The sequence below is a fragment of the Sinocyclocheilus anshuiensis genome, unplaced genomic scaffold (assembly GCF_001515605.1).
Source record: "Sinocyclocheilus anshuiensis isolate Anshui unplaced genomic scaffold, SAMN03320099.WGS_v1.1 scaffold1554, whole genome shotgun sequence".
NCBI classification, from domain to species: domain Eukaryota; kingdom Metazoa; phylum Chordata; class Actinopteri; order Cypriniformes; family Cyprinidae; genus Sinocyclocheilus; species Sinocyclocheilus anshuiensis.
In genome coordinates, this window is record NW_015547711.1 from 58,046 (window position 1) to 69,971 (window position 11,926).

Genomic DNA, 11,926 nt, shown 5'->3' on the forward strand with positions numbered 1-11,926 from the left:
GAATGAGCGCTGTGTCACTTGCCGTGCTATAAGCTGCACATGAAACGATGACTGTCGCTTCAGTCGAATGATCTGATGAAATGGCGCTGCGAGCCAACTTATATTCACGTCGGCTCCGCCCTTTCTGGCGGGCTAAAGCACTATTGGTTTGTGCAGCTACACAAACGTTAACAAATCAAGCTTTAGAACAGAGTAAAACAGGAGTTTTCCCCATACACAACACTCGTTCCCTTATCTCAGGGAACCGAGGTTATGTCAGTAACCGGAGCATTTCTTTCTCCACTGTTTACTTTCACTTAAGACATAACTGACAGTTTTTTCGAGGATACTCTCCAAGACGGGTAGTTTGATATAATTTTTTGTGTATTTGTCGGTACAAGAGCAAGAAGAGGCAAATTTATGTGTTCAAGCGCTTTGAGATGCGTCTCTCTGCGTGCACCCTGTGCGCACAGAACACTGCGCGTGGATGCTGAAATGGGCTCTTTCACATCTTTTTCTGTTTGCATGTTTAAACTGCGATTTGTATTTCACGAGTTCACACTAACATATAATGTGATTAAGCAATTAGTAGCATATTTGGCGTGCTGTCCAGAGGGAGGGCTCCGAGCTCGGGTTAAAGCCCGAACCCAGAGAACTCCCCAAAAGAAGCTAATGGCATGAGAGAGCAGCCAGAGAGAAAATTATAAGTATCCCCCAAAAATATGCGTGCCGTGAAGAAAAGTAGGGTGTGCGAGGAGGCGGCAGGGCGACTGAGGGGGTTAAAAAATTCCGACGTGGTGACGTGTTCTTTTTCCTGATCTGATTTACTTTGTTTTTCGCTGTCAAGCACAGAAAGATTGGAGACGGTTGGATGGAGTTTGGGGTTGAATAGAAGTTATTGTGAATTCCAAGCATCTCAGGAAACCACAAAAAGCCAGTATGAACATAGCGTCGAGTCTACGAGCGGTATGGAGTGAGTGGTACCCTGTGCGGAGAATGTGGATACATTTAGAAAGGATGTCGAAAGTTATCGGCTGTCTAGCATCTGGGTTTGGAGGATGAGAGCACTGAATTCCTTTGATCAAAAGAGATGTTTGAGAATTGTTTATTTCAGGAGAGGGGGCACCGTAGATTAATTTGTGAAAAAAATTGGATGCTGCTTAGATAACCTTTGATTGACCGGGCTTGGAGGTTCTTACAGGTGTTAAGTTAGGAAATGAAAGATGTGATTGAGAGGAGGGAGAAATCGGGAAATGGCAGGTTGTACGAGAGGTGGAAAGCTTTAAATCATCTCCAAGCAGTTAGATAAGATTGGATGGTTCTGGGTGAAACTGCTTGGAGGATCGAACCGAGTGACGCGTTGAGGAGGTTTTAAGGGATGCGTTATGGGAATACGAGTTGCGAACAGTGAGGTACTGGGGTTGGCGATGGGTCCGCCTCCGGGGAGAGGGGGCACTGTAGATTAATTTGTGAAAAAAAAAAAATTGTATGCCGCTTAGATAACCTTTGATTTAACGGGCTTGGAGGTTCTTACAGGTGTTAAGGTAGGAAACGAAAGATGTGATTGAGAGGAGGTACAGATCAGCTTTGTTTACCCTCCGTGAGAATGGTTCGTCGGGAAACAAATCAGCGTTTGCTTCCGCCTTAAATACTATCCACTTTCCGATCGGAGGATATATTGGCATGGCCAAATGATACGAGGATGTTGGGGAAGTTGGAAGTCTCGCCGGTGGAGGCGAGGTTAAGCCTCGGTGTTGTGGAGAGCGTGTGGCTGGTCGAGCAGAGCGACGGCCGCGATGAAGCTCGGCGGTGGTGACTGGCGGAAAAGGAGTGAGCCTAGGGCCGGCAGATTTCGACGGAGGATACGAAAGATCCCTGTACTGGGTCTCGTCGTCGTACGGAAAAAGTTGAGTCTGTGATATAATGGCTAAAGGAGCAAAACCGAATGCTGGAAAACTTTCGTGGAACTGAGGTAAGTTGGCTGTATATATACACACCTATGTGCTTAAGGTGATTAGCCGACGAGCTCCACCTGGGCCAGACTGATTGATTATCTGATCGTGCTCCTCCCGAACCTTGTTAATAAAACATCATTTGTTCGTTCAGGTGCAGGAGGACGTGAAGGAGAGCTCGGTTCAGTGTTGCTGTCCGTGAGACGCGGCTCTCTGCGTGCGCAATGAACACGGCGCGCGAGTAGCATACTCAGTTGAGTTTTTCCGCGTCTTGTGTTTGAGTGCTTTAAACTCTTTTTAATGTTTCAATTGGCAAGGCTTAAAAACATGTGCAAATGATAAGCTTTCGTGACGATACGCAGCAGTCGCCCGTCAACTCTCTTGAGCGTCTTTTTAGGCTGGCCTCAGCCAGTCGGTTGAGATCGCCGTGGGCCCCTATAATCGTCACCACCTTTCACCCCACTAGCGACGGCTCATTCTATCTCATTCTCTCACTCTGAACACCGGAGCACCTCAGGGATGTGTCCTCAGTCCAGTACTGTTCACACTACTTACCCATGATTGTGTCGCACACCAGCAGGACAATCATATCATTAAGTTTGCTGATGATACAACAGTGGTGGGCCTCATCTCGCATAACAATGAATCAGCATACAGAGAGGAGGTGAAGGTATTGGAGCGTTGGTGCAAAAATAATCTGTCCCTCAATGTCAGCAAGGCGAAGGAAATTATCTTTGACTTCAGGAAGTCTTCTACTACTCACCCTCCACTACTTATAAATGGTGCTGCAGTGGAGATAGCAGGAAGCTTCAAGTTTTTGGGAGTTCATATAACAGACGATTTCTCATGGAACAAGAACATCGCCTCTTTGGTGAAGAAAGCCCAACAACGACTACACTTTCTGAGAGGACTTAAAAAGCAGACACGAGTAACATCATCATGATTGACTTCTACAGATGTGTAGTGGAGAGCATCCTGACTAACAACATCACAGTCTGGTTTGGCAGTTGCTCGGCTGCTGACAGGAGGGTCCTACAGAGGGTAGTAAAGGCTGCCCTCATCTTGTACCTGTGTCTCTTGGGGGCCCAGGGATGAATACTGGACATTATGTAATGGTCAGAAATTGCACTTAATGTTCAGAAATTGCACATTTTATTTAATGCCTATTATGGCACCACTTTACTCTAAGGACTAACATTTAACTGCTTATTGTTGCACACTATGATCTACCTCATTGCAATGTTTGCAGACTCAGCAAATGCTGCACACATTGTCTGTTGCATTATGTTGTTAGTATTGTGCTATTGTTAGATATGTCCCTATTTTTGTACTATGATGCTCTCGGAGATACTGTGTTTAGTTTCTTCCTGTAGGGAGGAATGACAATAAAAAGTACTTGACTTGACTTGACGGCCCTGGTTGTGCGCCTGCACGGAGATGCGGAGGGGAGAAAGGCATCGGAACTCAACAGTCTCAACATTTCCCGACGCGACCTGATATTTAGATTTTTTATTTGTTTGACAGGGAAAGCTGTGCGCAAACAGAAACACACACACACGCACACATAATGAATATTAATTTATTAAAAAAAAAAAACTTTCAATTTAAAAAAGGGCACTTTCTCTCGAGATAGAAAAAGGGCAGGTGCTCAAGCCCGCTTTGATGTCTATGTGTGCACGTGCCGGTACACCACTGACATTCGCAGCACTCACGTTCAGTCTATCAGCGAGATACATCCAGCTGCAGAACAGCAGAACCTTTATGTCACAGCAGTCTCAGGACAGCAGTGCCAAGCCAGCAGCATCAAGCCGGAAGTGGGCGGAGCAAAAGTTATCTTACTAAGCGTAGCGCCATGTAGTGTTTTGATCACTTCAAATTTTTAATCTACGTTGATGTCAAGTCCGCATTTTATTATAACGATTTAATCAGATGATAGACAGATGAGGTAGATAGACAAAGCAAAGCTTGAGGATTTGAACATTTGATTGATTGATTTTTTACAATTATTTTTCCATTATACACATTATCATACATAAGTAGCAAAAGATTAAAAATAAATAAATCTAAAGAAAATAAAACAAACAAATGTTAAAGCAAAGCAGGCACATATTTAACAATAATTATCAAAATTGACAAAAGAAAACTAAAATAAATCAAAACTCGAGAAACATGCAATTTATTTTGAGGCCCCTTTTGTCCATGCACTCATCGAGAAAAATGTCCATATTACCCTTAAATTGGAACTGGAAAACAAAAGGTTATTTGGCCAGTTGCTGGTCGTCAGCCATTTCGGCCTGTGAAAGCTTGAAGAAGAGTTTTCTTCTGGTCTTCCTCTTTCAGTTGGAGGAACCTCAGCTCTTTCACCAAACCTCTGAAGACACAGAGGTTTTTCCACAGCCATCCAACTGCAGTGTGGAGGTCTTTTGTTATCCTTGGCTCCTGAATGAGGTGTACAAACAAATGGAATGAAGTGTTGGAAATACCTTCAATAATACTGTGCATTCAATAGCACATAATACTAAAAAGTCAAGAGCTTTAGGATGTAGCAAGCATTATCAAGTTTTGATTGTTTTTTTGTTTTCTTAAGTGCCCCTATTTGAGATATAAAAAACATACCCTGCTGCAGATTTAAATCTCCTGCTCTTCTGGCACTTGCACGCAGTGAGGACATGTTTCCTACTGAAAAATTACGGTAATTTCTCATTTGTATGTAGTCTGCTGGACAGAGAAAGACGTAAGTGAGAAAAAGATACCTTTCAACAGGAAAATTATCCAAGAGAATGAGGCACCACCATTTTAGTATTAGAGGAAAAATAAGGAAAAGCAAAAATTAATATATCATCAAATTGAATTAAGTCCCAATTATCTTTTTAAACAACAACTTACAGCTGTGAAATCAAAGGGCATCTCAAGGACCATGTACAGAGCATACTGACATAAAGTTTATTACACGTTTAGGCTACAACGGCCTAACATAAACTATTCAACATAACTATTTAATACAGAGGTCAAGAAAAGCACTTTTGTTTATCCAAACGAACGAAACGAAGTTTTATATATATATATATATATATATATTATCGCCTTTGCGATCTTTGTGCAGCCCTAATGTGTGTGTATTTATAAATATATATATATATATATATATATATATATAGAGAGAGAGAGAGAGAAGATTTGCACTGGCTACCAATAGCTGATCGCTAGTGGCATAGCAAGTCAAGCCCAGGCCCATATGCAAAAAAATTGTACGGGCCCCCGCAAACGATATGGGCTCCAACTCGGTTAACTTGTTGTTGATTTTTCTGATGTAAATAACATTAAGTGACTATTCACAAGATGTTTTAATTATGGTATAAATGCTTGGAAATAATATTTAACGTTTTCAAGTCCATTCATTGTAGCACACAAGCCACCCAATAATCACATTAAGCTTTGTGCTTTGTTACTTTTATTATAACACAAAGTCTCAGCCTTCTGTCAATTTTAAGATCAAATACAAACAATAAATGTGCTTTACGCTGTTTTCACGAGTTCGCACTAACATATAATGTGATTGAGCAATTAGTAGCCAGAGGGAGGGCTCCGAGCTCGGGTTAAAGCCCGAACCCAGAGAACTCCCCAAAAGAAGCTAATGGCATGAGACAGCAGCCGGAGAGAAAATTATAAGTAGCCCCCAAAAATATGCGTGACGTGAAGAAAAGTAAGGTGTGCGAGGAGGCGGCAGGGCGACTGTGAGGGGTCGTGCGGTGCTTGAACGGGAGCTGCGACTCTCCACGTCGGATGGCAAGCCCTACCTGTCGCCGAATGAGGAGCACGATGGAAGGCCAGGTGAGGGACTCTCTCTGCATCCGAAGGGAGCTGCGGCTCTGCTGCACTGGAAGGGAGAGTCCCTCTTGCAGCTGAAAACGTGGCATGGTTTAAAGCGTCAGATGGAGGGCTCTCACTGTGACCGAAGGGATCTGCTGCACCGGAAGGGGGAGCCCTGTCCAATGCTGAATAAGCCTTGAAACTCGCAACGACGGATGGAGGGCAGTATCAAATTTAAGCAGGGCACTGCAGCGGCAGTATAAAATTAAGCAGGGCACTGCAGCGGCAGTATCAAATGAGCAGGGCACCGCAGTGGCAGTCTCAAATTAAGCAGAGCACTGCGACGGCAGTATCAAATTAAGTCGGGCACTGGGGCAGCAGTATTAAATGAGCGAGGCACTGTGGCGGAAGTATCAAATTAAGCGGAGCACTGCAGCGGCAGTATCAAATTAAGCAGGGCACTGCCGCTGCAGTATCAAATGAGCAGGGCACCGCAGTGGCAGTCTCAAATTAAGCAGAGCACTGCGGCGGCAGTATCAAATTAAGCCGGGCACTGCAGCATGGTTTAGAGTGTCAGATGGAGGGCTCTCACTGCGACCGAAGGGAGCCGTGGCTCTGCTGCACCGGAAGGGAGAGCCCTGTCCAATGCTGAATAAGCCTTGAAACTCGCAACGACAGATGGAGGGCAGTATCAAATTTAAGCGGGGCACTGCAGCGGCAGTATCAAATTAAGTGCAGCTCTGCAGCGATATTCAGTCGATAGGTAATTTTTTTATTTTTTATTGACAGCTTTGTAGACTGGGCATACGAGACGGGCATGAGCTCCGCCACAATAATTACAGGCATAAAGAAACTTGCAACGTTGTCTAATGCATTTACCCCCGTTGAAATTGTGACAAACCTGTTCAGCAACCGAGAAGGGAGGCCTTGAACTTCCCTTGGAGACCAGATCTGCATAAAAAGTTGCAGCGCGTGGGACGTAGCTAGTGGATTTGGGTTGGACCATGTCTGGACAGGCAGGGATAGCGGGATTAACTTGAGGGCAGGAAGATGTGGGGTGGGCTAGCGACCTGCAGAGTGCGCATGTGATGTTGCAACATCCTAAAAACACTCTGTTGTGGAGATCAGGGTCCAGCGCGCCCCAGTAGGGGCACTGGTTCCACTGAGCCACGCGAACCGCACATTTGGCAGAGAATAATTTGTGGTATGTATAGAAATGACCACCTCCGTAGGACAGCGCGAGTTCTGCGACTATGGCCAAATAATCGTCGAGTTCGCGCCGTCTATGGGGAAAAACTGAGCAAATAACGTCTGTGTAGCGGCTGAAAGCGATGGGGAATTCGGAAAATGAGAGGATGCGAGATGAGTTAGGAGCAGGGTTTTTCAAAGTGACGGAGAAATTTCCGCAATCAATAAGCCGATTTGATTCGGCGACGGGGAGGAGAGAAAGCAGAGATGAGAGATCAATATCCGCACCTGCGAGGATCTGAGATCTGATGTTGTGAGTCACTGGGGGTGGTTCTGAAGCAATGGCATTCAGTGGGGCAGGAAGCGATGTAGCAGATAGTAAAGTGAACTGAGTTTTTGAATGGAGAACAGAGCTGGAAGTGAGGGAAATGGGGGAGCTGTGACTAAAGGCGGAGGCAGCCTCACGCTTGCACTAGCCCCTGGAGCTTGAGGTAGGGAGTAAGAAGAAGTTGGAGGAAAAGAGGGAGGAGGTCAGTTAGCTTGCATCGCTGGCTGGTATTGTCCTGAACCGGCGTTTACGGTGAGTGGCCTACTGAGAGAAGAGGGGGGCGGAGGTTGAAGAAGAGAAGTGATAGGGTAGCTGGGCTTGAGCGGCTAGCAGAGGCATCCTCACGCTAGCGTCTGCCACCGGAGCTAGATTAAAAGCAGGAAAGGAAGAAAAGGGGTGATGGGGTATGATAGCCTGTGATGCAGCGGGCAGCGCGGTGCCAGGAGGAGCTGCGGCATCTGGTTGAGCCGAGGAGTGAGGCGGTACGGGATCTGGGAGGGCGGAGTCTGGGGCACGGCCCTGGCTTGCTGATGGCCTGCTGTTTCTCTTCGATCGTGGGGGGCTGGAACTGGACCTAGAAGATGAAGTGCCAGAGACATGAGAGGCGCGGGGCTCGGCGGCATCACTTGGCCGAGAAGGAAGCGCTTTTGCTCCGTTGGCTTGCGAGGCAAGTGCCTTGGGGCCGGTGGCTTGAGAAGACGGCATCTTCGAGCCGGTGGCTTGAGTTGGAGCGGCTAGCTCGTGGTCGGAAGGAGAAGATACTACTTTGGACATAGTAGCAGACGAGTAATGCTGGAAAACTGTCGTGGAACTGAGGTAAGTTGGCTGTATATATATATACACGTATTGTGCTTGTTAAGGTGATTAGCTGACGAGCTCCACCTGGGCGAGACTGATTGATTATCTGATCGTGCTCCTCCCGAACCGTTAATAAAACATCATTTATTTGTAGTGAGATAACTATATTTGCTTCAGTTCAAGCGGTATGTGAATCAATTATATTTTCCTCTTTAATATTTGCAGCACAAAATAAACATGAATATATATTTGATTGCATATTGAAAAAAATCTGAACAATTTAATTCAAATGAATGTCTCATGAAATCGATCAATTAGAGTTTCAAAAACATCAGTAAGCCTACATTTTATTGCTTTTTTTCGTGTTAAATGTGAAGAATGACAGGTTGGATGCCACAGACTTTTTTTGGCTGAGTATAGGTGTAATTTTCACATTAACTTCATGCAGTATAACATGATTTTATTATCGTAATTTTGACTTTATTCTTAAAATATTATGACGTTAATCTTATTTATTTATTTATTTTTCAGCGTGGCACTAAAATGCTGCTGTAGGCTATTAGTACTGCATGCAAACACAATCTTGGCACAGCCCCATTCGTTCCCTTTTTTCAATTAAAAGTTCCCCCTCGGCACGGTGGGCCCATATGCACCTGCATACCCTGCATACCCAGACGCTACGCCCCTACTGCTCGCATAAAATTCAAGGCATTAATGTTTGCCTACAAAACAACCACTGGCTCTGCACCCCTTTACCTAAATTCATTACTTCAGTCTTATGTGCCCTCCAGAAGCTTGCGTTCTGCAAGTTAACATCGCTTTATTGTGCCATCCCAAAGAGGCACAAAATCACTTTCACAGACTTTTAAATGTTCTCTCCTGGTGGAATGACCATCTTCAAGAATCGGCAAAAAACTCATCTCTTCCATCTTTATTTGACCCTCTAACTCTAGCACTCTCTATTCTAATTCTATTCTTAAAAAAAAAAAAAAAAACTTGCCCCTTTTAGACTTGTACTCTATTAATTTACTAACTGCTTGTTTTCTTAAAGGGGTATAATATGATGTTGCTAAAAAGAACATTATTTGGTGTAATGAAATGTGTTTATGCGGTTTAAGGTTCAAAAACATTATTTTCCACATACTGTACATTATTGTTTCTCCTCTATGCCCCGCCTTTCTGAAACGTGTCGATTTTTACAAAGCTCATCAATATATATATATAGTGAACTTCATACTCCACAGTCAAATTTTGAGGCAAGCTAACACACTAACATTCACTCAGACAATAGTCAGTTATGGGATGTAGATACATTTTAACTATGAGGTTCAACTTTTTTTTTTTTAACTGTGTCTGAAGGGGCAAGTTTTCAAATATTAAATGCTATAAATTTATTCAGTTTATAATATTTAAAATGTGATGTATGAGTTTGGTGTCCCATACTCAGAATTTGTGCTCTGCATTTAACTCATCCAAGAGCACACACACAGCAGTGAGTAGTGCACACACATACACACAGTGTATGTTAGCCATTTTTGCTGCGGCACCCAGAGAGTAGTTGGGGGTTCGGTGCCTTGCTCAAGGGTCTCACCTCAGTTGTGGTATTTTGAAGTTGGAAGACAACGCTGGTCATTCACTCCCCCCACCTACAATCCCTGCTGGTACTGAGACTCGAACCTGCGACCTTCAGATTACAGTCTAACTCTCTAACCATTAGGCCACAACTGTCCCCAAAAGCCACGACGTAATATTTTTGCTGTTTCATTAAGTTGTTTTACTGTTCAAATATTTATTTTTTACTGATCTTTTAATTTTACTGATCTGTGCAATTATGGTGGAAATGTTTAATATTTGTTAAAGGTTGTTTATGCACAGAAATTGACTTTCAAAAATAAACCCTGAGAAATATTTACTGGAGTAAAAGATGTAACTACTAGGCTCTCCTATACCTATCTAAAAGTAATTTGTCAGACAGATGTGTTTTTATCTATGAAACAAGTTTTCCCTTGTTAATCTGAAAATGAGTTTATGAAGCACATGTGTGACAACAAGCATTTGTTTTAATAATGTTGTTTCTTTAATTAGGTTTTGTCAGCAGTGTGGCACCTGTCATTGAAGTTCAGCAGAATCTTATGACTTCCTCATGGCTTCCTCATGTAAATGCACTGTGGCGTCCGTGTGTAAATGCAGAGAAACTTGATTAAAGTATTTTATTAAATCAGCATATTAACAAAGGAAAGGACTCGGGCTGTCTCCTGACCTTATGGAGAGTTTTCAATCTTGTTGTATTTCTTTGGAGAGCGGCAAATACTCATAACTGAAGCTGTAACCCAGAGGAAAGCAGTTTTTATTGATTAAGATTCAGGGCCATAGCTGACCTGCACTTTCTCTAGAACACCAAAGGCCAAGCCTGCAACCTAAATATGTCATTGACAGCTCAGGGTTGTGTCTCTGCCATTTTGGAAGGGAGATTTATGTGAAATAGACTTGCAGACACTTCACAGATTTTTTTTTTTCAACCATCTTGAAGGGCCATCAGAGAATTCAAACACAGTTTGCACAAAGTACTGACAGATACTGAAAAAATAACAAAGGACTGTACTTAAAGCAGTTGGCATGGAAATAAGAAAAAAAAGTGCGTTTCATGACAGCTTCCACTAAGCATCTGTCAGGCCTAGAGGGGTGTAAAGAGATTTCAGGTGAACATGGATACTCCACTCACGGTTTCTTTCTCTCTCTCTCTGTACAGTATTGCCTCACCATTGCTTAGTCATATGTCAAGGTGCTAATGTACAATTTAGTGTGTGTGTTTGGTTTGACACCAAATTTACTAAGATCATTAGGTATTAATGAGCATCTAGAATTGTGTTCTAGAGCACATGGTGAGCACGACTGTGAACCCTTAGAGAAAAACCACATGAACTTCACATCTGCAATAACATGTTAAAATCACATGTGAAACACATATGCAGCAAGCGGTTTTGGAACATTTTCATGGTGTCCATTTCCGTCAAGTTAATTCTTTTTCGTCTATTTTTTATCTGAAAATCTATTTTATACACCATCATTTTCATTTCTATAACGTGTGAATATATCCCCTATCATATTCTACAACAAAAACAATCAGAGCACCTTGTTATCACTAGTTCTATTTTGATTTCCCGAGTCCGCTCTTAGCATATAGCCCGTTAGCATCGCCAGCGTGGTTGCCGCTAATCTCGCTTACATTGCTAATACTCTATTCACACACATTACCATTGTTTTACTCACTGTTACTTGCTTTAATGGCAGATGTGTGTCTACCTTTGAGTGCAGGTGAGGACACGTTCCGAATGCAGCTCGAGCTGGAGGCCGTGGAGAAGCAGATCCACGACCTGGTGGAGAGGCAGACCCAGCTGAGAGAGCAGAGAGCCGCGCTGGAAACTTCCCGGTCTGACGCTCACAAGTCCGGGGTAAGTATACAGCGCGCTGCTAACTTTCCCACCACCTCTACTCCATGTGTTTCTCTGCACAGACCCAGGACGCGATCTTCCCAGATGTCCTTCACTCCGGCGCCGGGACACCACGGACCCTGGGTGCACCCTCGGCAAAAGACGCGAGCCAGGCCCCGGGCAACGACCTCTCCCCCTCTGCCACCTCCAGTCTTCGAGATCTCCACCCGGAACTGCTTCGCTCCCCTCCGCGAGACGGAACGCGACGCTGTGATCATCGGAGACTCCATCGTCCGGCACGTCCGTGCTACGTTAGCTGAAGGTAAAGTGCACACTCACTGTTTCCCTGGTGCTCGTGTTCTCGATGTTTCTGCGCAGATACCCGCGATCCTGAAGGGCGACGAGAGCACCGGAGCGGTCGTGCTTCACGCGGGGGTTAA

At 44.1% G+C, this 11,926-nt stretch overlaps 1 long non-coding RNA gene across 1 annotated transcript; it reads right to left on the minus strand.

Annotated features, from left to right (window-relative positions):
- Positions 1–4,107: 4,107 nt before the first annotated feature.
- LOC107704017 (uncharacterized) lies at positions 4,108–4,756 on the minus strand. The gene is made up of 3 exons (XR_001635899.1): positions 4,685–4,756; positions 4,548–4,610; positions 4,108–4,370 (listed from the first exon to the last, which is right to left on the minus strand). It is a non-coding gene; the product is annotated as an uncharacterized LOC107704017 (long non-coding RNA).
- Positions 4,757–11,926: the final 7,170 nt, after the last annotated feature.